General features: G+C 39.4%; 1 protein-coding gene and 2 long non-coding RNA genes across 22 annotated transcripts in view; 1 reads left to right on the top strand and 2 right to left on the bottom strand.

Annotated features, from left to right (window-relative positions):
* Positions 1–9,419, bottom strand: part of LOC120402129 — a 57,627-nt gene extending 48,208 nt beyond the window's left edge. Inside the window, exon 1 of the long non-coding RNA XR_005596999.1 lies at positions 9,332–9,419. This is a non-coding gene — a long non-coding RNA (uncharacterized LOC120402129). The remainder of the gene's footprint in view (positions 1–9,331) is intronic.
* ROBO1 (roundabout guidance receptor 1) overlaps positions 1–26,873 on the top strand; it is a 1,025,913-nt gene that overhangs the window by 831,033 nt on the left and 168,007 nt on the right. The gene's annotated exons all lie outside the window — the stretch shown is intronic.
* On the bottom strand, positions 20,485–23,035 carry LOC120402131. Its single transcript, XR_005597006.1, has 3 exons — positions 22,996–23,035; positions 22,584–22,667; positions 20,485–20,595 (listed from the first exon to the last, which is right to left on the bottom strand). It is a non-coding gene; the product is annotated as an uncharacterized LOC120402131 (long non-coding RNA).

Below are 26,873 nucleotides of genomic sequence, written 5' to 3'. Positions count from 1 at the left end.
TTGCTGCTTTTTTCAAATTGAAATAACTGCCACTGGATGAAGATAATTTGTTTAGAAATTAAGAATAAGGTCTTGATTCTGATTTCCAGTAACTACTTGGAATTTATCACCAAGTATCTTCTAAACTATAGCAATTTGTTTCCACATATCAGCTGTTGGAATTGGTTGCCAACTATTTTGGTTACTTAGAGACTGTGTCTGTAATGCTGGTTTTAATAGCTGGTCCATAAACAAAATTAGTGCTTAAAAAATTAGTGTTGAAGTTACCACACTAGGTTAGTACTAAATGTTTACAAAAAACATTCTTTATCCTTTAATCATTTCTTATGCTATCATATTATAAAATCTGTCAAGGCTTTATAGAAATCTTTGAGATTCTTCATTGCATAGCAGAATCTTTAAAAGACATTGTGCTTAATCTGAGTGAAAAATACAATACACTTCCTACTTCCTCCCTTTGGGGGAAAAATACACTACAGGTCCTTGATATAATGTTCTGAGACAGTCCAGTATTTGCATTAGGAAATACTTTATATCTCCTAGTGGGAATAATTAAATTGGATTCCTGTGGTGTGAATAGATGCCATAAGTTTTACTGTGCTTCATTTTTCTTGTGTAATTGAACAGCTTTGTAGTAGGAGAACAAAGGTTAAATCTGTGCAGGCTTATCTGTACTAGTTTCAATTAGAGGATCCATCAGATTGCCTCTACTTTTTTTCCAGGCTGAATGTAGCTTGTCTTCAAGGAAGTGTTAATTTACCACTCTACACTACATTAAATATGGGTAAGCATTGTTTGTATATGCTAGAATTATTTGCAGCCATTTTAGTTATCTGAGGAACAAGTAATCACAGACCCAGTGAACTCAGAGAAAGCCATCACAGGTAATATTTTCTTTATTATGATCATTCTAGCACATATATGGTACAGTTGAAAATCTCCAGAGAACAAATCATCTTATCATTCATTGGATAAAGATGTTCAGCAGTTGCACTTTTAATATATCTTATAATTATATTACACTGCTAATGTTTTTGATGCCTTTAAAACAACCTTTGAAGATTTGATAGATAACAGGAAGATTTCTAACTTCCTTTGTGGTATATGGTCAATTGCACTACTTATTCCCAAACAGTCTGATGTTCCAAATCATCTGTCATTAATAATGGTGCTTGCCAACATTAGTTTTGGGGGGTACTATTTCCTTGGAGTCTGCAACTACTGCACACAAGGAACAAAACTAGGGCTTCTGCCCTTTTACAGTATTTCAGCAGAGTATAACTTGCCTTCACCCTGGTTCAGCACTTAAAAGCCTTATAGTATATTTAACATGTCATGGTGGCAAGACCAATCAAACTCCCTGTGCCATACATGTCAAATATTTTTTGAAACTCCATCTAAACTATAGAAGAATAAAAGATTAAAATTTCATCACTACAAAACTTTCCACCTGAGAGAGAAAAATAAGACAGCTAGAATAAGTGCAATATGAAAAACAATCAAGTTATAACTGTTTACAGAAAATGAAAGTAAATAGCAAGTGTATTATTTATTTACATGAAGAATGAGTGGGAATTCAGAGAAAATGTATTTGTTCCTAATCTGTTTGAAAATACTAGACATAGATAACCTTCATTATCCTTCATATGACTCTATAACAAAGAGGCACTCAGCATTTCTCTGGCTATCTCCCTTCACTTGCCACATTCAGATGTTTTGCTACAGATTTGCTGTATTAAATCAAGCAATGATAATGGTTGGAAAAGATATCCATGAAACACTACAGTGCTGGTTTAAGAAAGTGACTTTTTTGTAAGGGGAAGAGACATCTGAAAGGATTCAGCTGTATGCTCTTCTGGTCAGAATCTAAAGGGAAGAGCACAAATGTGCGAGACAGATGTTCTGCTTTTGTCCCTGGATGTGGAAATACACATCTGAGTCAGAAGTGGATTTCCATGAAACTTGCAACAAAAAAAAGAGAGAGAGAGAGAATAATCTTCCTGTTTTCCTTTTCTAATTGAAAAAATGCAATAAAATATTTTAAATATCCAATGTGTATTTTATTAGCTCAAAGTCCTCTGTGATCCTCTTTTAACTTGACCATCACTGTTATAAGATTTTCTGTCATTATGACTTTCCTTTCTTAGAAAGAGTTGGATGAAGTTCCATCTTGAGCCATTCAACATTTCTTTTGAACATTTGTCAATAGGTGTTCTTCTCCCTAAGATGGGAGTGAGGATAATACTTTTATGTACATTTCCCAGCCATAGCTCTCAAAGCCAAATCTGTATTTTACACTTGGGGACACTGAGGCACAGAGTTGAAGTGACTTGTCGAGGTTATCGCAGTGGGTCAATAGCAGAGCTAGAAATAGAGCCAGATCTTCTAACTCCTAGTCTAGTGTCCTGTTAACTAAACCACACCACCTCCCTATAATTGCTGCACAGAGGATTGGAGATGAAATTCTTCTTCATCTGTGCTGTGCAGCACTCAAAATCCCTCAGGACTTGAACACTAATCTTCTTTGTGACAATACTCAGATACCAGGCTCACAGATATTGAGGTGATGAGTGTGATGAAAGTGCTTGGATGGATAAAAAGAAAACACTTTGATAGGTTGGTTTCAGGTTTTTTTTTCTTCTTTTCAAATGAAAAAAGTTCCCAAACAAAAATATGTATATATAACAAAGGGATTACTAATGCAAGTATGGTTCTGGAAGAATGTTAAGATAGTGGTATAATAAGTTTGTGTTGTTCCTTTTAAAAAATTAAACTAAGTAGCAACTTGCTCTTATTCATTCTGACCTCTTGGGACATGCTGTGTAGCGATGACTTGTCAAGCTCAGTTATGTGTGGCCTAATTCACTTCATTTGCCAAGATCAGTCAACACTCATTAGAAATAAACTTCAGCACTTTGTTCAGATTCAGTAAATAGGCTTATTATTTTGGGTAACAACTGATCTTTCTGGTCTAAGTACTCAGCCTCACCCTGAAGAGATAAACAACATAGAGACAAGGAATTCATAAATCCTTTTTCCTCTTAGTGTCACTGAAATGGATATATCAGTTCTATAAATCATAATTCTGCCTTTTGGTTCTCCTTTCATTGAAGTTCTGCTGCGGGTAGCGTCCGGCACCGGAGGCACTCATTTTACCTAGTTGTAAGCATTGTTTTGGCCCACATGAGTATTCTGAGGCATTTGCATAAAAATTGTCAAAATAACTGAGTTTCAACCCAGATTTAGAGCAGAGTCTGAAGCTTTATCAATCCTATTATATTGGACTTCAAATAATTGATTAACACTTGTATACATGATCAGTTAATGTTTGTAAAGTACCTTTAACACAAAATTATATACTACAATAGTTAGATATTAAGCACATTATTACATACAAGTGCAGTCAGCCATGTAACTATGAACAGATTTTTAACCTCTTTTTAAAACCATTTCAAGCTACAAGCAAACTAACTGTGTAGCTGTGGATGGATTCAAACAGTGTGAAAACTTGATACCACCTGTGACCTACTACCCAAGTATGCAACCTACAAGAAGTCAGATATAAGGCTTCCTACCTGTTAGGTAGAAACAGTAGATAGAAGACATTCAGGATCAAGGAACTGCCATTGTGGGGGTCTCCATATTAGCTAGGAAGGATTACTAAAAGGATAGGCTCCCTTCCAGCTGATGGAAGCTGGAGAAGTTTAAGGTGGTTACTGTGTTGGTGTTTTTGAACTCTTGTGTCAGATACAGCAGCTCTGAAGAAAGATCTTGGCCTGCTGTTGAGAGCTTTATTCCACCTTTGCATGCCCGTGTTTGACCACTGGTTTACTCAGTGTTGCCAACTGCTGCAATTATATCACAAGCCTTGCAATATGTGGTGACTTTCTTCAGCCCCCAACTGCTGAAATAGCACGAGAGAGCATGAGAATCTCTACTTAACCTTACATTTAAAAATATATATATATTAATCAACCTCATGGTTGGAGAGAGAAACGCTTATGAAAGCATGCAGCCAAAAAGCTCAGAAATCAGGAAGCAAATAAAAAGAATAAAAAATGATTATATTTAGGACGTTTCATGATTGTGGGGAGCTTGATTCATGATTTTTGATTGAGAATATCTAAGTCAATTTTGCAGTAGTTGCATGGGGTCAGTGGAAAAGATATCTTGCCTGACCTTGAGTAAACAGCTCACATCTTGAATTGAATCAAATCAAATCAGGATGTACATGTAGGAGCAAATCCAGATCCCAGAGCTACCACTCTACAATGGTGTGGGTGGGGAGTACACCTGCATGAACCTCATCACTTCCTGCAGATTGGTATCTACTGTAGTCAGGATCTTTCCTCCATGGGAGGAAACCGTGCACAATTTACTTCTTACTGCAAATGAATGATATTTGATAAAAGAGCAAATTGTAGTTTCAGTCACGTAAGGGATTATAGAAAACAATCACTTTAATTAACATATTTTAAAACATTAGCATTGTCTTTTAACAGAAATAATTAAATTTAAAAATTAATATCCTATTACCTAAAATAATCATATCCAGGCATTAGGGAAACATCCTGGTATCTACCAAAGAGCACTGTGCTTGTTTATAATCCATCCATTGAATATATTAAATCTGAATATCTTTCTTTTCTTTTTCCTGTACTCTTCTTTGCAGTGATCACTGACTCTTAATTATTTATTTGACTTTTATTTCAATTAAAATGATTAATTGTAACTTTTAAAGTGGCCCGATAATTAGAGCATGCACAATCTAAGCACAGCTACAATGAGCTCTTTAAATTGTAATTCTAGTTAGTGCACAGCTGTAACTCTGTAATCCAGATTTATATATGCTGACAGCCTCATTATCCAATAAAAATTGGTGATGTAAAGTTCTAATATATATGGCCCCAGGAATTGAATAGCCATTTACTCTGCAGGCCTTGATAGCAGGACAGCAATTGAGAGAATAAAATCTAAACTGTTGTACTATTGTTCTTCTTAAAATCTGCATCTTTCATTAGACCAGTGGTTCCCAAACTTGTTCCACTGCTTGTACAGAGTAAGCCTCCTGGTGGGCCGGGCCGGTTTGTTTACCTGCTGCGTCTGCAGGTTCGGCCGATCGCGTCTCCCGGTGGCCGTGGTTCACTGCTCCAGGCCAATGGGAGCTGCTGGAAGCGGTGGCCAGCACGTCCCTCAGCCCGTGCCTCCGTGGCCTTCGGTAAGAGTTTGAAGGCACCTGATACCTTGAAGGAGCCACTCAGAATTTGCCTGATTGTATGTTATATTGACAATGATTTTAGCAATCTGACTCAAGTACTAATTACTTTGATTCTTCACTTTGTTCTGAACACTTTGTAAGTCTTCCCTGGGCCACCAGGAGAAAGAAATCTCTTTATTGATTGAGCATCTTCTGATACAGATAAATCCCACTGCATACATTTTTAGCGGTTCCCATGTAAAACAGCATCAACAATTTAGCCCATGAGCCATGGTCAGAAGTTTCAAGATTAACTACAAGCATTACTTTCCAAAATCCAGTGTTAAAATGTTTGATGAAGGAAACAATTTTGACAGTATCAGTATAAAACAGCCCTTTTGTTTTTTAATCAGACAAGTACAGCAGTTTGAAGCCTAAAACTGTTATGTGTACACTACCCAGAATTACACAAGTATTCTGCCTAATTCTCATGCAGGAACGAGTTTATGAATAAGGGTAGGATGACAGTGATAAATAACCTGACTATTCTCTTGGAGTTGTCAAGCCATTGCTACTCTGAGCGGTGCCTATGTTTTCTCCACCTTTTCATGTGCTAGTAGGCGATCATGTCCATTCACCATAATGACCAATGTTAACAGTGATGATAAAGGTGGTGAATGCAAGGGAAAAAAAAACACTTTCCTTTGTCACAGAAATAGCAGCTAAAAGCTCTGTACCATAGAGTTGTTTATATAAATATGGTGTAAATGGGGAGAATCATTACAAGAACTCACCATCTGTTATGAGGAATGAAATTTTTAAGTGGTTATCTACTCTTTCCCCTTCTCACACCAGTCTTTCTTAGGTATAGGCTCAGGGAATTTCCTCCGTAGTGCTCCTGCTCTCTAGGTCTGTCTTTTCTCTTCCCTTCGCGCTCAGCTACCTACTTCCTAGCTTTTTTTGCTCGTATGAGCATAATCAGAGAATCTAGATGAAAGATAGGTATAAAAAGACTGGGAGCAGGTCCAGGAAGAGGAGCAGGCTTTGATGCTTTCTCCTGATGAAACAATTTATACTGCTTGTCACAGTCAGAAGGTGGTGAAGACGGGAGCCTAGCTCTAGAGAAAGACAAAGGTAGTCAGCTGCAAGCAAGTCTTGACCATTGCCAGTCAGAACGAGATTTGAGGGCAGGACTCTCGCTACCATTATATCCCATTGCAGCTGGTTGAGTGGGTCTTGGATCAGGTTGTGCTGTGCCCTGGTGACTTCTGTTGCAATTCCAGCCATGTATTTGGACCAAAAATGGATTTAGGTCTGAAACTACAGATCACCTCAAAAACTCTAAGTTAGTAAATGAACTATGGTGTCATAGAATGAAACTTCCTATTTGATCACTCTCCAAAATATAATGATGAGCAATATCTATTTGTAACGGGATGTCAGGAATCTTTCGGTGTTTTCTTTTTGGACCTTGCATAAAACTTGAGGTAGTTCTGCTGACCTGAAATGTATAAGAGGTGAGAGAGGGTAGTAGGAACTCAGCAGAAAGGTGATCCTAGGTAGAAACCATAAGGATATCCAGGCTCAAGGAAATATCTTAGACCAAAAAGTATGTTTTGTTGTTTGAGTTACCAGTAAAGCCAAAGCCCAAATAGAGGGTGTACTTGGATTCTAATTTGAGGTGTGTGCCATGCAGAGAGAAGGATAGAGGGTTCAGCTTGGCCATGCTAATCTTCATTAAAATTCTCCTATAAAATGCTGATTACAAGGGAAACAATTTACTTTTCCGATATACAATATGTAATTCTGTTTGTTAGAGGTTTGTTCCGGGTTTTTGTTTGTTTGTTGCTTTAAATAGCACAATGAATAAAACTTATACATATCTGTGATTAACAGCAGGATGATCATCCCACTCATGGATACAGATAATACAGTATTATGCATATCTAACAGTATGTATAATTGTATGTTCTGTTCTCCATCAATATGCAACCCCCCTGGAGCAAGAGAACCCTATAACATGTGATACCAGACAAACAAGGCAGACACATAATAACTGAACAAGACATCAAATATGTATCTAATAAATGTGTTATAAAACAAACAGATCCATCTGAGCTGTACCAGAAGGATCAGTCATTCAATAATGTAAATATCCATGACTGAAGTCAGTCACTTCCTGATAAGGTTACTGATTTTCCCCAGTTTTTTAATTCCTGGAACAGAAACGATTATGCCAGTAAATATGCCCCAGAACTTTTTTTTTAAGTAATTCATTCTGTAGAGGAAATATACTTTAAACAAATCTTAAGTAACTTCCTGTTTAGAATTTGTTTGCTTGTGTTATTCTGACCTCTTGTCACAAAACACTGAAATGAACTGTATAATAAAAATTATTACATAAAGCAGTCTTTTCCTTGCAGGAGATTCTCTCCTGTTAATTAAGAAATATGTCAAGGATTCATTTTTTTTTAAGGTCAGAAGGGCCCATTATGATGAGATACACTGACCATTTGCATAAAACTATGTGGAATTTCACCCACTGATTTCTGCATCATGTCAAACAACATGTGGCTGACATCTATAGAGCATAACTATTACAAAGACATCCAGAATAATATGGGCCACAGTTCAGGGAAACTGCACAGGTATTTGCCCTTTATGGTCCAGCAAGGGCACTCACTCTTAGGTTTCTGGCTCCCCAGCCATCATCTTTGGGTAGAGACTCATATGTCTGTCCCTCCTGACTAGGGTATTTCCAGACTGCACAACTCCTTGCCTACACTCTGAACTCTCCAACAAAGTCAGACTGCCTAAACAGGATGGCTTTACTTTTCTCCTCAGAGACAGTACACAGTGTAATTGCTACAGTTAAGTTACCACATAGTTCTTTCTAAGCAAGCACACTTATTCTTAAGGTGAAAGCATTTGAGAGACAACATTGAAAACAGCTACTAAGCTTACCAGAGATCATCCCTTCACTCCAGCAAGGGCGCTGTATGGTGATTAGTCTTTCAAACTTCACCAATAGGCTTTTCTGTGTTTGAGTTCCTAACCCCCTTTTGCTTAGAACCACCACCCCATGCATCTGAGAGTGACTCCTTTATGCTGTTTGGTCCCTTGGATCCTGGGAATAAGTAATTCATAGACAAAGTTCCCTTCTCTGGGTAAAGATTCAGAAGATTAGGTCTGAAGGTGGGCATTTGCTTTTCCCTCCTTGGAAGTATTTTCTAGGAAACCTACTCAACTAACAGTTTATTCTTGTTCTTGTTCATTCTAGCCCATTATTTAAGAGTCCTTTGAAGCTCACAAGATTTACATTAGCCATGTCTCCTAGGCAAGTTCCATGCAATAACACACACACATTTGCATTTTTTATATAATATCTCCTAATATATTTAAAGTAATTCAGTAAGAGTGGTCCAGGATTTTGTAGGAAATTGCCTTACCTGTCACATGATCAATGGAGTTGCAGTTTGAAATATACAGTAATGCTTGTCCCCTCTGTTTTATATATGATGAGTAAAATTAATAGCAAAAAACATACACCACAATCATGGACTCGGTCCTGTGCCACTGAAATTAATGGGGGTTTTTCCAGTGACTTGAATGAGAGCAGATTTGAACTCCAAAGCACCATCTTTGAAAAGGAAGCCAGTTTGGCTTTCACTGTGCTCAATTTAATAGTCCATCAGAATTGATTTTAACAAGTTGTTAACTTTGACAACTGGAATAATATTTTGGGGATGTCACTTTTCACAAACAGGAAGGACAGAGTGAATGAAGAGTCAACATTTGCCATCTTGAAGTGTATGTATAAAACATTTTAGACTTCTTGACCTTCCCAAACAACCTGTCATCTTTTATTTTCCCTGCCAGAAGCTGTTTTTTGTTTTGTTTTTAATTTATTTATAAAATCACATGACCTGTCTAATGGCTCTGGGCACTTTCACGCAATAGTTAAAACATCATATCTTAAATATATTCATCAGATGACTACAACAAAACATAATAGACTAGACTTCCCCAACAATTTCTAATACAAATATAATTAAATAAAGCTTCTGCCAGTTAGGAACAGTGTGGATCAAAATTAAAACCTGTTAACCTTCAGATCATTCCTTCTGTAAGCACCTGTGCGAAATTGTATCCAAGTGGGTTCACAGGTCTGGCCTCTGGCTTACCAGGGGGAGACAGCATTCCAAAGCCAAGCGGCCTCACAGAGAATACTGTACTATTAGCTCCCTCCTGCTTTACGCTGAGGGTGTTCCAGCCTGAGTTCTTCTGCCAGCTGCAACTGTGGTAATGGTGATGTCACATTGGAAAGGGGGTCTCTAAGTAACCACATATCCCAAACACTGAGGAGCTTTAAAAGCATAAAACCAGCATCCTCAAACTCCAGCAGGAAATTTAAAGACAACCAGTGCAGCTTATGGATCACCAGAGTGTGTTATGTGCGCTTGGCAAGAAGTTCCATGCAATAAAAAGTCAGACCCATCTTCAGCTTCTGAGTGGTCTCAAGATACAGGGTTCTTTAAAGTAATATAATCTCAAGCTGACAAAGTCATGATTAATTATAACAAGGTGTGGATCTGAAAGAAATGCTATGCTAGGGACAGATGAAAAGCTGTTCTTGGCAGTGCCTGCCATCTGGCTCACAAGCAGCAGCCCCAGTTCTTGCAAGACCCCTAAATTGTGAACGCGTACCACAAATGGTTGCTGCACCACTTCCATTAAGGGATCTTATATAATTCTCCCAGCTTTTTTCCTGTTGTTTTCCTCAACCTAGCAATATCACCTTGTTCTTGTGAGGACTGACCCTCAGCCAGCTACTCCTCATTCAGTCCCCAGTCTCATGCATACACTGAGTCATTCTTCCCTCTCTACCAGCAGGATCAGATGTGATGGAGACATAGAGATGAATGTCTCCAGTATACTGAGTACACTGTTGTCCATGTCACCTTACTAACATTCCCAACAGCCTCATTCATATACATGTTGGACAGGAAAGATCTATATCAGCAGTAGCATGTCCCAGGCAGCAACAAGGGGGACAAAAGAGATTGCTTGAGACAGGTTCCTGCTGCTTAAGATATACAGAAAAAGGAGCAACATATGTTTCCCCCTCCCCAGGAATCTGGTGGCCAAGTGATCACATGGACAAACTCTCCTGCACTCCTTCCCTCTAAAGACAGATAGAGCTCGAGGCCACGGGGTGGGGGGTGGGAGGGGATGAGGCCCCAAAGCTGTACCCACCAAAGACGTCTGTTAACTTAGGTACACTTTACCAGTCCCAAGTGCTAAATTCTTTGTCCTGCTGCTCCCCCTATGCAAATGATTTTGTGGGTGAGAGATGGAGTGGCAGGGGAGTGTAAGACAACACAGTTCTCTTCTGCGCTTCTCTCTAATCCCTCCAGGCTACGATGTGCGTTGGTGGGTGGTGAGAGAACTTGTAGCCTGATGTTTCTCTCTGTAGGTGGAGGAAAGTCCTGTGGCTGTCACTACTACTCTTGGCTACCAGATTTTTGGGAACTGGCAAAAGTTCTGTGCTTACTCCTTCCCTGTCCCTGTATATCTTAGGCTGCTGTTCTTGATGGAAGCAACTGTGGTCTGTTATACAGCCGCAGTCTGTTGTCTTCTACCCTTCATGCAGCTTCTGCTGTTCCTTTCCCTTTCTTGCCCCATCCCTCCCAACAACAGAGGGCACAATCTTAGCCCATTGAAGTTAATGGACTTTTTGCAATTGACTTAATTGAAAACAGGAGTGGGTTAATAGATAACAACACAAAGCAATAAGCAGGGCTTTCTAGAAAAAAAGGAGCGGCGGGGGCAGATCCATCAGAATCGCCCCCCTCCCCAATTAACACTGAAAAATAATTTTGTTGATTATATATGTTAGTTAACTGTGAGAGTGCGTAATGGCTGCAACCAGGTTGGGCCCAACTGTGCCAGGTACTGTACAAACGTAATAGATGACAGTCCCCATGGGTAGGACCCTGCTAAATTCATGGCCATGAAAAACACGTCAGAGACCATGAAATCTAGTCTCCCCCCCCCCCCCCCTGAAATCTGGTCTTTTGTATTGTTTTACCCTATACCAGGGGTCAGCAACCTTTCAGAAGTGGTGTGCTGAGTCTTCATTTATTCACTCTAATTTAAGGTTCCGCGTGCCAGTAATACACTTTAATGTTTTTAGAAGGTCTCTTTCTATAAGTCTATAATATATAACTGAACTATTGTTGTATGTAAAGTAAATAAGGTTTTTAAAATGTTTAAGAAGCTTCATTTAAAATTAAATTAATGCAGAGCCCCCCAGACCAGTGGCCAGGACCTGGGCAGTGTGAGTGCCACTGAAAATCAGCACGCGTGCCACCCTTACTTCTCCGCTGCAGCTTTCAGAATGAGGCGGCTGAAGAGTGGCAGTTGCTGACTGAGGGCCCACCTCTGCACGCCATGCCATCCTTACTTCTGCAGTGCTGTTGACAGTATCTCTGCCTTCAGAGCTGGGTTTCCGGCTAGCAGCCGCAGCTACTCTCCAGCCACCCTGCTCTGAAGACAGTGCCGCTGCCAGCAGCAGCGCAGAAGTAAGGGTAGCAGTACCGCAATCAGTCCTACAATAAGCTTGTGACCCCTCCCCCCCCAACTCCCTTTGGGTCAGGATCTCTACAATTACAACACCTTGAAATTTCAGATTTAAATAGCTGACATCATGAAATTAACAATTTTTAAAATCCTATGACCATGAAATTGACCAAAACGGACTGTGAATTTTGTAGGGCCCTACCCATAGGTCTTGGACACGAATTTTTAAGGTTAATTAGGCTTTTTGCACATACTGTTGCAACACCTAACTGATTTAGGAGCCTAAATCTCATTTTCAAAAGGGACTTAGGAACTTAGGAGCCAAAATCCCATTGAAAGTCAACAGTGTTTTGGTTCCTAAGGGTCTAATTCCCTTTTTAAAATGAGTTAGCATCCTAAATCAGTTAGGCATTGTTGCTACCAGCAAATCTGAACCTTACTGTCTGACAGACAAGATGTTACAGGTGGGATAAGACACACAAGCAGGGGGGTGGGTTGAAGGACAAGATAACAAATAGCATTGGGTGTGCGCAGTCCAAAGCCAAAGTGAAGGCGGCTGTCCTCTTGAAGACTAGCCTTCATCTGATATGGGTGGTGAGTTATTTCAACTGGTCTTTAAAGAGGGCTGGTAAATATAACTAAAATATTGTACTCAGGCTAGATTGATTCTTTCTCACACCCATTCTTTCCCATCAGACTTCTTGAGATCCGTATAAGAGTATAGATCAAAGTCTGTACTATAGTTGATTCTCTTCTGTTTTAGTTTATCATATGTAATGAGATTTATCCTAGAGCACTCAGTTTTTCTACTCACATTCGGTCTGTCTTGAAAATCGCTCCTGTAACTCTAAATGAGTCTAATATAACATATGTATTTATTTTTTTTTCATTTCATTTCTTCATTTGCTAGCATTTAACTTTGTGGGGGGGGGGGAGAGGGGTTCATATGCTGATTTGTTTTGAACACTTGCTCCCCTTGTGTCCCAACTGTTTCCTAAAATCTGAGCAGACAGTCCAAGGTCTCCCCTCTTTAAAAAAAAATATGTATTCAAAGTTCACAATATATTTTAAAAAGCAGCAAATTTTAAATAGAACTCAGTATGGAGCAGAATTGTTTTGTTTTCTTTCATTCTGTCTGGTCAACTGAAACAGAACATCTGTACCATCATCCTTGCTGTAATTTTCCACCCTAGCAATTACCCACATGAGCAAAGATCATGTGCTGTTTTAGATAGCAGGATATAATTGTGCAGGGTTTCTGTTGATCTGGGTAATTTAGTGGAAAAACTCTGATTAGACTAAGCTTGCCAAAGCATAGTAAGGGATGCATTAGATAGTTTACCTATAATTTAGCTTTGTTTTAGGCTAGGTACAAATTGACGTGTCTATAAAAAAAACAAAAAAACGAGGCATTTAGAAATGTATTATTCATAGTTTTTTAATGGACGCTAAAACTTTTGTTAATGCATAATTCATTTTTCTCTGGAGCAAATTAGTCCAATATTTCACAAATGTCAAATATATATTTAAATATTGCAAAATTACTTTCATTTTTGCTTCTTTTAGCAATATATTTTGAAAATGCATTCAGCTTTGTGGGTTGTTTTGAAAACACATCTTCTAGTTAGCAGTTGAATAAAATATTTATCTGGCATGTTGACCTCAAGATGCAAGATAACTGCAATGTAGTTCTTTTCATAGTGGTTACAGAATGAGGTCAAGTTCAAATTTCCAATTCATTCCTACCCACAAAGCAAGGTTACTGGCAGGTCACCTCTTCTGAGTAAATAAGGAGACATTTAACTTTGAAAACAAGCAAAGCTGCTTTACTGAACTTTTTTGAAATGTTATTCTGTGTGCAACTGAAGTAAATTACAGCAATAACTAAATTACAGTATCAACATAATCTTCCGTGCAAACTACAGTAAGCACAGTGGGCCAGATCCAAATACCATTACAATCAAAGGAAAGAAAATGTGGCTTTGGCTCAGGCCCTAACATTTTCCAGGAGCTAAGAGACAGTTGCATCTCAAATGCCAATTGTAGAGCTTGCTTCTGGGAAAAGGTTAGAACTTTACTGAAAATATCCTGTTCTGGCATTTAGTGCTGGAGGACTGGGGTAACACATAGGAGACATGTAAGTGCCCTGGCAACTGGAGAGACACTTTCAAAAGCATGTTACCACTTCCTTCAGCCACCCTGCCTGATTGGCATTTGCCTTTCAGGTTTTAAATAGAACCTTTAAATGCAAGGACACAAAAGCTCCTGGGTAAGCTGGAGGAGTTACCTAGTACAAAGTCATGCCCCCGTTTCTGCCCCCCCCACACACATACAATGTCCCTTTCCTAAGGAACAGTGCTGATAGCAAGAGAACAAAATAAAGCGAGATAAGCAACAGCAACAAAAAAAAACACCCACTAGACAACTTCTCATCTTGGGTTTCAACCTCCGTCCATTTGCATCTGGAACCCTGACTTTCCAAAAAGTCCATCCAGCTCCTCCTCCTACATGACTTAAGCAGTCATTCTTATATCCTTTCCTCTAAGGACCTGGTCAAAGTGGAAGAGAAGCTGAGCAGAGTAGACCAATTGATTACCTGGGACCCGGCACTGACCCTATGTGCAATCCACTTCATGTTTTTCTATATTGCTAAACTAGCTTATCCATCTGCTAATCCCTTTCTAGCCCAATTAAACCTAACCTGATTCTGTGCTCTATGGTGCCTGCCCTCGTAAGTCATGGGAAAAAATATTTTACTATATTTTACTGTTTAAATACTGAAACTTCAGTTGACACTTTTTTCTCTCCATGGATCAGATTCTCCAGTGGTCTGCAAATTGTATAGTCATTTACAGCTGTGCAAATGGACTGTGAAATGTGACAAAATCAGCATAGTAATGGTTTACACTCCCTTTGCACTGATGAAAATGACTGCAGGTCAATGGAGAATGTAGCCCTACATTTTAGTGTTTCTGGAAATTCTGCAGATGATACCAACGTGTCTTAAGTTGATGATTTATTTGGGAAATATATCTGTCTTGGAATCCTGACTTTTAACTGCTCACATTAATTCCCTGCTCATGACTATTTTCTGTTATTATTAACTGATAATGATGGGCCTGATTTTTAAAGCACGGTCACAAAAAACTCCAGTTGAAGTCAGTGCTGAGCTATTTTCAGCAGTCAAATTTTGGTCTTCTATAAAGGACCTTTTGTTATCTTCAATACAGTAACTCTTCACTTAAAGTCATCCCGGTTAACATTGTTTCGTTGATGATCAATTAAGGAACATGCTCATTTAAAGTTGAGCAATGCTCCCTTCTAATGTCATTTGGCAGCCGCCTGCTTTGTTGGAGCTAGCTGGTGGGGGCTTGGAACTAGGGTAAACCGGCAGCCCCCGTATCAGCTCCCCACTCCCCTAAGTTCCCTGTGCAGCAGCTGCCCAGCAGGCTATCAATTGCCGGCAGTTCAGCTGTGCCTCCCCCAACTACCCTCTCCCAACTACCATGTGCTACTCCTGCCCTCTGCCTTGAAGCTGCTCCCTGGAGCCTCCTGCTTGCTGTGTGGGGGGTAGGGGAGGAAGAGGGGGGCTATCAGGGTGTCCCCCTCCCCCTGCTTATTTTTATATATATATATAAAGTCTGGTGAAAAAAAATTCCCTGGAACCTAACCCCTTTACTTACATTAATTCTTATGGGGAAATTGGATTTGCTTAACATCGTTTCGCTTAAAGTCACATTTTTCAGGAACATAGCTACAACTTTAAGTGAAGAGTTACTGTATCTAGTTTCTGAGACATGCCTGAAATGAAACAGATTCTACTGAATATTAAAATGCTGTTCAAAATCCAGTATAATGTATATGCTCTTAGGATATTCATAGACAGTATCTTTAATATGTGATTCTGCTGTGGGATGTCTTGGGTCAGTTTGTTTCATCTGTGTGGAAAACCAGAGAAAAGATAACTCCATTTGGTTTTCCCACTCTCAAGAGCAGTTCAGATAGTGCTGCCAAACCTGCAGCTGGGGAAAAGGGAGGTTTTCATTGAGCTTTCACCAGTGACACCTCGGTCATCTTCCTGAGTGGCATCAGTTAATGTACGCTGCATAAATGTGTATGAGTAATTCCAGATTGATATTTTCTGTGTTATCTTGCACTTGTCTAGATCTGACTTTGACTCCTGTTGTGTTGCATAGTTCGTGGTTGCCCTTTCCCTCCCTCGCCACACAGGTGGCATAGGAGAAGGCTGTGTGCTTGGATTCTGAGGCTGTAATAGTGAGACTAGTAGTTGAATAGCTTTGCAGAGGACTCCAGCTTTTCTTGAAGCAGTTCTGGGGAGGAGACGCCACAGCACAGAGTTAATTCAATACACATTTAATACAGACTTCAGCTGTATTAACATCCTAGGGAATCCCCAGTTCCTTTCAGTGAGAGCAATAACTGCAGCATATGCTGGCTGTGCCCTAATCCAGTTCATCTCTCCCCTACCCCCACCCCAAAGTTTGACTTCTATGGATAGATCCATGTAGTCTGAGCATGTCACAGAGGTTCTTCTCTTTTTCTGAAACCCTCCTGTGCAATTATTCCCTGGCCTCTGATTTTTAACCATTCACACTTAGACCAAACTTTTTCAAACTATACTAACTATATGTAATATTTCTCATTGCATCACTAATCATTTTTTGTTGGTGTAAGAACTAGTAGCAGCATGTTTAATGTATACATGCGGAGGCAAATTGGACTGAATCTACTGCAGTCTAGAATAGCAAACTCCTGTGCCTTTTGGATATTTTCTTTTTACATGTACATTTTGTTGTGTATTTGTTTAGTTATTGTAACATATTTTCAGATTCAAGAAAATGCATCTCACCCTGAGGTAAATGCTCAACATTATCTGAACAGGGCAACCTAATATGAAATATTAAGAATTGGTAGATAGAGCAAAATACAGAAAAAAAATGGGTTTGTTTTTGTTTAGACATAACAAAAAGACATTTGAAAGACAATTGTTACATACAACTGCCTTAAGGAGAAGTTCTTGAGTGGTTTAGGAAAAATTCTGTAGAAACATTTGTAATCAAAGAAGTATTTGTTGGATAATGGTTAGCAAAACCATACCCATAAGTAACTTTTCATTGAGCCTCAGTCTAAGACTTGAGAGGAGAGTTATGAATGTAAATAAATACAAATCAATAGGAGCTCTGTTTTTATTATTTCTCTGGGAATTTCTGTACACTTTGAGAGCAACTTGTTGCAAGTTCAGCAGATGATTAAGTTTAACCTTGATCCTGAGCCAGCTAGATTGGCTTACATTCTATCAGCAAGGGATTTAAATTTACTCGGACACATTTTAATTGGCATTTATACAACATGTGCGCACAGATGCTGAATTCATTGAGAAATCTTGAGTGCCATCTGTTTGACTAGCTTTGCCCTCTATTAAAATATACAATAAAATAAGGCCATATCTCTTTGGCTAGCTAAACTATTTATCTTGCAAAATACAATATTTTCAATTACCCCATTAACAATGGGATATTTTGTGCTAGACATTAATTGCCCACTTTAATTAAAAGTAACCTTATTTCACTTGCCTTCTTGTATGGCTTCTTGCTCAAGAACATTTTTGTTCAGAATTACAGTGCTTTACTCTTACATCTCTGGCAGACTTCTTAGAAGCATACTCTGGGATTTAACAATTTTTGAAATAGATGCTACTAATGATGACTCGTAAATAATAATCAAGCTAAGTCATTAAATATTTCAAACCTTCTTCTGAGCTAGTGGGAAGTTTTGTTTTGTTTTTATTTTAAAAAAAGTATAATGCACTGATTTAAATTGCCTACAGTGAAATTATGGCACCTAGATTTATTTTGTTTTAGGGTATGTACTGTATCTAAATAAATTTTATGCTCGCTGTTCGGCATGAAAGACAATACGTATCTTCAAGCAACTGGGATAATAAATGTAACTAAAGCACAGTGTTCATTTCTGTATTATGTTAACAATAAATAAATTTATTTATTCATATGCTAAATATTGATTAAAAGACAGGGTCACAGTTTGGGGTGATTTTCGTCCACTATTTCTCCCTTGAATATGAGGTGGTATCAGTGGTTAAAAATGTGTTTTTCTTTTTGTTTTAAATCTCTGGTATGTCTGGTCATTGCCACATCATTCAGAACTGGACCTTCTTACAGTATTCCATGCCTTTGTCTTCTGGATTAAATTCTTACAGTATATTCTGAATGGGCTATACCTGGAGACTACTTGGGAGTTACAGATGGTATGAAACGTGACTGCCCACCTGTAAATCAGTATTCGTGGAAACAAATAACACCAATTCTCCAGAAATTGGATTCTGGGTATTATTCAATGTCTCCCTTTTGATTCATAATGTCTCGTATGGTTTGGGTCCTTACCTGTATTACAGACTGTCTTCCTGCTCTCTAGATTTACCAGCAAGACCACTGGTGGGTTGAGGCCTGATTCAGGAAAGCATTTAAGTGTGTGCTAACTGCATCCCTTTTCAGCAAAGCACTTCAGCATGTGCTGAAGTGCTTTCCTGAAACAGGGCCCAAGAAGATGCCATGTCTATCCAGCGTTCATTATCCTGTCTATGGAATACTCAAAGCAGGTGCAAAACTAGTGAATTCTAAATCCCATTTTTAAACTTCTAAATTTGCATGTATTAGTCACTCCAATTGTTGTCATAATTACAGTATTAGCTGTTTGTTTCAGTTAGTACAGACAATAAAAATTCTAGTCTCCATTTATGCACCTGCAACACGTGCATTCTTCTAGCACTAATGCAACACATCTGTATGCACTCTTCCAGTACTAATACCTTGACACACAAGCAGTACTGTTTGAAAGTGAAAACTCCATTTGTCTGAATGGGTTTGTGTCTACAAATATTGTTAACCTCATATACAGCTATTAATGTTAGAAAAGGACACCTACAAAAAATGAAGGTCTCACTGAAAATCTAGCCTTATAAATTTGGGAGAAATATATTATGACAATCTCCAGACTGTAGTAAGTGGTTGGTGAATTGACTTCCTAAAGTTCAAAGTCTTTAAAAAGTTGAAGTAATACAACAGCAACATACTAAGGTTATAATTGTTTATTCTGATTGCCAAGAAATGATGTCATTAGTTTTTTTTAAATATGTGACCCTATTTTCTAGATGAGTAGACAATTTCAAATATCAATACTTAATAGGGAAAATAACTTCTTATCTCTGTATTTTCTGGTTTGCAGTTCACTTACTGGTTTCTCAGTTGGTTTTCACATTTTCTGGTTGATTTTAGATTGTAAAACTGATCTGAAGTAATAAAGTAAATGTGAACTTGCTGTCTGTTGATATGTAAAGTGTGTAAAGAGTAAAGTGAATTTAACTTGTCTTTGTTTACTGAAGATCAAAGATATACAGTGACTTCTATCCATGAAATCAAATATCTTCTTCATAATCCTATCCATGGATTTGTTTTCCTCCTGAAATTTCTTCTCAAAGATGAGAAAGCTGATATTAGAATGTAATTGTTGAAGTTATAAAGATGGTGTGTAAAGTCTCCTGTTCTTACCTGTGTAAGATATTCACCTTTGCTGATTTGTTTGCAGTGCTATCTATTATGTAAAGCTTGTTACAACAGTGTATCAGCTTTCATCATTTCTCTATGGTAGGTTATATTGAAATAATAACAATTCCCATGCATACTATGCAATTAGCCTTGCTAGATGATATTGGATGTAGAGATTCAGTTTCAAAGGAAAGGTTAAGACACCGCGTGAATATCTTTTTCCCTTTGAAGTAGGCTGTTGAGACTTCATTTGGGAAGAAAAGGTATGGCTTCTCTGTTAGTGGGGACCAAAAGAACACCCACTTCAAATACTAACAAATCAGATTGTTTCAATCTGTGTGCAAATAATGCCCCATCAAATATCAGAGCTTCAAAGGGCTAAAGAGCTAATGAGTTCAATGTTGATGGATTTAGTGGATTAACTTTCCAATCACACTAGTGAAAATTCCCCTATGAAAAGAAATCATATAAAATATATGCAGGTAATAGGATTTCCTTGACACTTATTTCCATTTTCTTGCTTGTTACTATCTTTGGTGTATTCCCACCCAGAAGGTTTAGTTTTTATTATCCATATTTTTCCCATGCTTTTATTATTCAGTCCAAATGGGTGGTTATGTGTGTTTCAAATGGTATGTAGATTAATTTCAGTTGTGGAAGCCTTTAATTATTTATACTGTTTTGGAATAATGTGCATTTCCATTGTTTATGGCACTGTTGTTTTTGATTATGTATCATTGGTCTTGTTTTATTGTAAGGTTCCTCTGTTAATTAAATCTCCAGATATTTTGATAATGGGCTGTGTCCACAAGATGTATGATTCTGTGATCATTGATGGAATTTTCTGGTTAAGATTTTTTTTTAAAGGATGCTTGTAGAGCTATCACTTTTAATCTTTCTTTACTTTTTAACATGAACAGAATCACCATAATATTGTCTATTGAACAGTTCTATGTTTTTTAATTAATAAATATCCAGATATTATTCACATAGAGATACAGTGAAACCAAGAGTTTAGCACAAAAGAATTCGAACTGATGATATACAGTATTGTTGACTTCCATTTGTTTTCAGAAGCAATAACATATGGTTTTTGTTTTGAATTACATTCTTCTCCTTAGTGATGCTGGTTTTAGATAAATTGATTTGGTAGTGAGTAGATGGTGGATATATAATGGTGTGTCTGGGCTCGTGTTCTTTATTTCAGGTCTCTGATATGAACAGAAAAATATTCTAGAGAAAAAATATGCATAAATAGTTATTGAATTCAGCTTTAATACATTGGCTTTTAAAAATATACATACTACTTATTTCATTTCTAATATGAATAATCAGAATCTCAGACACGCATTTCATTCATTGTGAAGGAAAATGTTAAAGTGGATGAAGAAAAATTAGTAAATTTAGGCTGTTTACATATCATACAAACTTTAAGGGCTCTCTACCGAGAAATACACTGTATAGGAATTAGCTGTAAGGTCTCAGCTTGAAAATTGAAGAAAGATTCTAAGCAATCACTTGTAATTGTGGAGCACTAGAAGAGGCCAATCAATCTCATTCAAGTAAAGAGCAAGAGCCAAGCACTTTCTTAAGCAGCAAGCATTTTCCCCTGTGCTTTAGAATCTCATATGCAAACGAATGCTTCATTTCCCCAAGATTTTTAACAAAGAAGCTGAAACTAATGTTCAAGTTCTACTGTACTATGTTTCTATATCCACTGGAGCTCAGGATTTTTGTATGAATGTTATTTCTGCGGCTCTTCTTGCTAGAACTGATGCTGTTATGCATAAAAGAGAGGATCTAATAAACATTTAGATATACAGAATATGCAGCCTGGAAAATAAATAGAAATTCTGGCAGTATCAATAGAGTCCACACACAGTAACTAATCAGATTGTGTGTGAGAGAACACAGTGGGGAAAGGAAGTTTTGAACTGCTAAAGATGACCTAATGATGATGATAATACTTAGCTCTCTTATAGTGCTTTTTATTAGTAGGTTTCAAAGTTCTTTACAAAGGTTAGTATCATTTGAATAATCACACTTTTTGATTACTAAAATATAATGATGTTATAATGAAAAAGGTATGAATTATTTATTTATTTTTTATGATACACAAGAAACACAAGTACAAGGATTTTGGTTCCTGCAGGTGTAGGGGCACGTCGGGGAGGAAAGAACTCTTTGTTTCCTCCTGTCCCTTTGCTCACTCATGTATAGGCAGGTAGGATCTATCCATCATCTTTTATGTATGTATGTATTTTTAATAGTCATAACTACAGATTCCCATTCACCAGAATAGATTCAATATGTTTGTTTTCAAAAGCTGTCCTAAAAAGTGGGGTGTTATTTAAAGTATTACTTAGCACTTATATAGAGCTATACAGTGCTGTGTAGATTGATCTTCCAACCACTTTACAGCACTGATCGTCATAGCAAGTTTAATCTTAGTATACTAGCATTTTTGTTATATAAGAATACAAAAAGAGCTGCCGGAGTGCACAGCCCTGGCCCCCTGGAGCACTGCTTTACTGTGTTATATCCGAATGTGTGTACACTGGAATGGGTTACCTAGGGGCATGGTGGAATCTCCTTCCTTAGAGGTTTTTAAGATGAGGCTTGACAAAGTCCTGGCTGGGATGATTTAGGTGAGGATTGTTCCTGCTTTGAGCAGGCGGTTGGACTAGTTGATCTCCTGAGGTCCCTTCCAACCTTGATATTCTATGATTCTATATCAGGTCGCGTTATATCAGGGTTGAGGTGTACTTAAAGTCACAGTTCAGAGATAAACTGATCAAACAAATACCATGTCAAACCTTATAACGTATCCCATCTGTCTATCTCCTGCTTCTTCTCAAAAGCCCCCCAAAATATCAGCCCTGTGACATGCCATGAAAGTTAACTAATGTGGGCTGCTTTGAACTAGAGGGAATTGAATTCCAGATTTGAGTGGCACTGATGCGGGTCCAGCACTCCACTCATGCTTGTACTGGGAAGGGTAATTCAGCTCACATTCTTCTGCTGATTGCAACCAAGTTAGTGTTTAATGAGGGGGAACTATGGTCTTTCACCTACATTGGTTCCATGCCATTTGGTGCTTTACCAAAACCATTTTGGGATTTAGGTCAACAAAAGCACCTTAAACACAGAAGCCACTTGGCAACCTGTGCAAATTACAGAGCTTTCATTTCACTAATCACACTAATAAATGTTCCACTTACCAAGCAGGCAGCCAGCTTCTGTGTCATTTTCAGCTTCAATATAGGCTTGAGTTGTAGGTGTATGTAGAGCGCAGTAGTTTAATCCTGAAGTGATAAAGGTATTGATGAGGGTAGCAAAACCCACATCTGTAAAATAAGGCAGTACCAATCTTGGCTCAACTCAGCTGATACATCATCAAGTGATCAAGAAGGTGTTCTAAGCAGCCGTTGGTCCAGCCAAACCTCCAACTTATAAAAGTGACTTTATGATGGCAAAAGTGGGACAGAGATCCCCCACCCCAACATACAGTCTTTTTATATTGGACTGCCACATTCCCAGGATAACAAATGAAGTCACTTTTTACTCACAGAGACTTAAACAGTGGGATCAGAAACACCAAATATAATTATAAAAAATAAAAATATACTTTACTGATTGTTTCTAGCACGAGATGTTCCCTTCCGCATGGAACTTTCAGGCTGTGGAGTTTTGTATAATGGATTTTTTAAAGAAGTCATATTGTGTTGCAGTTTCTCACATGACTTTAAGTGCAGTTTAAACTGTGTGCCTCCCTAGCACACAGAACCATGGTCCTATAGGCTGTCTTAGGGTTGCTGAAAACTGGACACACTGCCCTGCCTCTTCCCCTGAGGCCACGCCCCCTCCCCACTACTTCACCCAAAGCCCTGCCCCCATTTGTCTTGCCCTACCCAAAAAGCTGGTGTGATTCAGCAAGATGGTGCTGATTCATTAGACCTAGAACAGCATGAGAGGTTTAAAATAATCATTTGTTCTTTGCCTTTTGGAAAACTTTTGTTTCTGATACTTGATTCCTTTCTACAACAAAATTCTCCACAGAAAAATCATATAGAAAAACCCTCTAGCCTTAGGAGTGTCATTAAATGCTTCACCTGCTCTGTAGGTAGGCTTTCCCCACACACTTTTTCAGGGACTTTTTTAATTTTAAAGAGAAAACTGGAAGCAAACCTAATGAGCAGATTCAGTTTGGTATTATACAAATACATATTGACATTTACCAAATGTGCATCTGTTTACAATTGTGCCCTCCTAATACTTAGTGGTTGTCTATATTAGAAAAGTTGTACAGCCTTAACTAAATTGTGAAGTCAGTGTAGTTAAATAGATGATATCCCCTATTGCACTTAAACCCATTTAATCCTTGTTTAGCATATACCAATAAAGTACTAAATTAACCCTCACTTAAGTCAGTTTGGTTTAAAGAGGTTTAAGTGCATCTATATTAAGTGAGAAGTACCATCACAACTAATATGCAATAACAAAGTTTAAAAAGTTTCCTCTAACTTGGTTAAAAACCCACCCCATCTCTTTTCTATGTGTTACTACACACCAAACGATACAGGAATGTGAGTTTTTTCTCGGGGTTAGGGCGAATGAGAAGAAACTTAGAAAAGGCAAATTTCAGCTGTACAAACATGAATGGCTCGCTAAAACATAATATCCCAAGATGATGCCAAACAAACCTGGCAGCATATGTAATTCTGCTATAAAATGCAGCACCCATTTGCTAGGCCGCTGCTAGCTACGTGCCTCATTTTCCATAGTCCTGATCATCTTGTTACTGTTTTAGAATCTTTAAATTTGGTACAGATTCTATGGTTTCTGGCATGTTATGCACAGTAAGATTTGTTTTTTAGAAATTAAGTCTTTTTAGGTATCTAAGTAATTCTTTGAAAAGCTGGCAAGTGATTTTTGGCTGGTTAAGAAAGTATTGTATTTTAAATCAAACATTTTAAAAATTGTCACTAAAATAAGCATCTGAGAATATTGTTTGAATAGAAATGTACTAATCCACACTTGATAACTCACAAAAAAGTACCCTTGCCCTACTTCCCAAAGATTGTGGGGGGCAGTAATTGGGAGAACATTGAGGGGTGCTGGGATTGTAGGGGCAGTAACTCGGGGGGAGGGGGAGGAATGCTGTGGGGGGACACTAGGATTTTGGAGGGAGCAGTAACTGTCATTGGTGGGGTGTGGGGGAGGGCTAACTGGAATTGATGGGGCATTCTGTGGGTGGATACTAACTGGCAGACAGGGAGCATTGGAGTTGGGGGACAATTAACTGGCAGCAGGGGAGTATGTGGTATGTGTGTGGTGGGGAGAGGCAGTCATGGGCAGCAGAGGAGGCATGCACTGTTTGAAGAGGGGAGGGGGGTTCCTCCACAAAGTGGGGAATTCAGGGCACAGCAGGCAGGGGCGGCTCTAGGCATTTTGCCACCCCAAGCACGGCAAGCAGGCAGCCTTCGGCGACTTGCTTGCGGAGGGTCTGCTGGTCCCACGGCTTCGGCAGAGCGCCCCACACAGCTTGCCGCCCCAAGCACGCGCTTGGCCTGCTGGGGCCTGGAGCCGCCCCTTACAGCGGGGTAGAGGGGCGAAAGACAGGGTTCCCCCTGGGCTGAGCAGCGGCACCTATCTGCTGGAGAGGCTGGAGCCGTGTCTGGGAGCCAGCCAGTTCTCTCCCTCAACAGCAGCGGCTGAAGAGCTGCTGCTCTTCCCATCCTCTCCGCGGGGAGGCTGATTGTGGTTACTCCGGTAACCGGACTTTTAGTCTCCGGTCAGCAGTCTAAAACCAGACACCTGGCAACCCTACTTTCATTTCCAGTTGTGTTATGTCATCTTAGTCTGTCCAGAATAGGTTAGAGTTTCCCTTTTTTTTAAACCCTATCATTAATTAATTATTTAACTTGCTGGTGGTAGCAGACATAGCATGCTGTATTATTGGCAATAAGATTTATGCCAGCCAAATGCGGCTCATGGCATTATTAGGTTGAACAACAATGCAAGCCACCTTCTCCTCTTTTGTTATTTTTATGAAAGATGTTATCTTTAGCAACAACACTGAAGTTATGCAACTTAATTTTCTGTATCTATTAAAATACGAATGAAAATACAAGCTTTGAAGACAATGATGCTAACATAATATAAACAGAAGTATTAAATCAAAATTAAAATCTTAGTAATGAAATCTTGTCATCTGCATGTGTATTTGTATTCATGCTGAGCACTTCCCTGTGTTTCCTTTATTATTTCTGAATCAGACTGCTCGCTGCTGTTTTAGTACACAGCATAATCCAAAATTTATTCTGCTCCTCTCTGCTTAGAATAAGGAGTCTTGTGCTAATAGAAATGCTGCCTATTTAGTTGTCTTCAGTAGCATTTGTTGCACATTAAATGCTAGCATACTGATCAATTGGCGGGTTGCCTCTGAATATTTCATAGCAATGGAGGCCAGAATAAAAATCCAGCAGGAGTAGAACTTTTCCTTACGGTTTTATTCTCCTGTACCATTTACCAAAGGATATAAATGTGAGCTGGTTACAATTCTAAATTCAGACTTGGTGAGTTTGCTGATGTCCAATGCATCATAGCACAGTTTCTTCTTGTTGCAGCTAGTGACTTCACTGCTTGTTGCAATATAATACACTGATCCTTATAATTAGTAATCAGGGCCTCCCAGAGGATTTAGGGGGTCTGGGGCAAAGCGGGGGAGCTGCGGCCAGGGCCTGTGCAAGGAAGTTTCGTGCCCTAGGCGAAACTTCCAGCTTGTGCCCCCCCCCCGCCCTGCGGCAGCTCCGCGCCCCCCCTTCCGTCTTGAGATGCCTCCCCCGTGGCAGCTCCCTCCTGCCCTGAGGTTCCCCCCAGTACAGCTCCCGCCCTGGGGAGCCGTGCGGCACCTCCCCACCCCAACTCACCTCTGCTCCGCCTTCTCCCCGAGCACGCTGCCCCCGCTCTAATTCTCCTCCCAGGCTTGCAGCGCCAAACAGCTGATTGGCACTGCAAGTCTGGGAGGCGGGAGAAGTGGAGCAGCGACCACGCGCTCGGGGAGGAACGCTGTAAGAAAAAATTGGGGGCACCGCTTTTTGGTGCCCCCAAATCTTGACGCCCTAGGCAACCGCCTAGTTTGCCTTAATGGTAGCACTGGCCCTGGCTGCGGCGCTTGTACTCACCCAGCGGCAGTCCAGGTCTTTGACAGCATTTCGGTGGCGGGGGGCCCTTCAGTCGCTCTGCATCTTCGCCAGCACTGAAGGGCCCTCCGCCGCCGAAATGCCGCCGAAGACCCAGAGTGACAGAAGGGCCCTCTGCTGCGGAAATGCCGCCTAGGTCCCTGACCACCGCCGGCCAGGGCTCCCAGGGCTCCTGCAGGGCCCGGGACCTGGGACAAATTGCCCCACTTGCCCCGTCCCTGACCCCCCCCCCCCCCGGCGGCCCTGTTAGTAATGCCTCCAATTAATCTCCTTTCGAGATGATTTGGGTTTAAATTTAAGGGTTTT

This window comes from Mauremys reevesii, linkage group 1 (genome assembly GCF_016161935.1).
Source record: "Mauremys reevesii isolate NIE-2019 linkage group 1, ASM1616193v1, whole genome shotgun sequence".
NCBI classification, from domain to species: domain Eukaryota; kingdom Metazoa; phylum Chordata; order Testudines; family Geoemydidae; genus Mauremys; species Mauremys reevesii.
The sequence above is the reverse complement of the archived record's forward strand: the minus strand, read 5'-3'. Positions and strand labels throughout refer to the sequence as shown.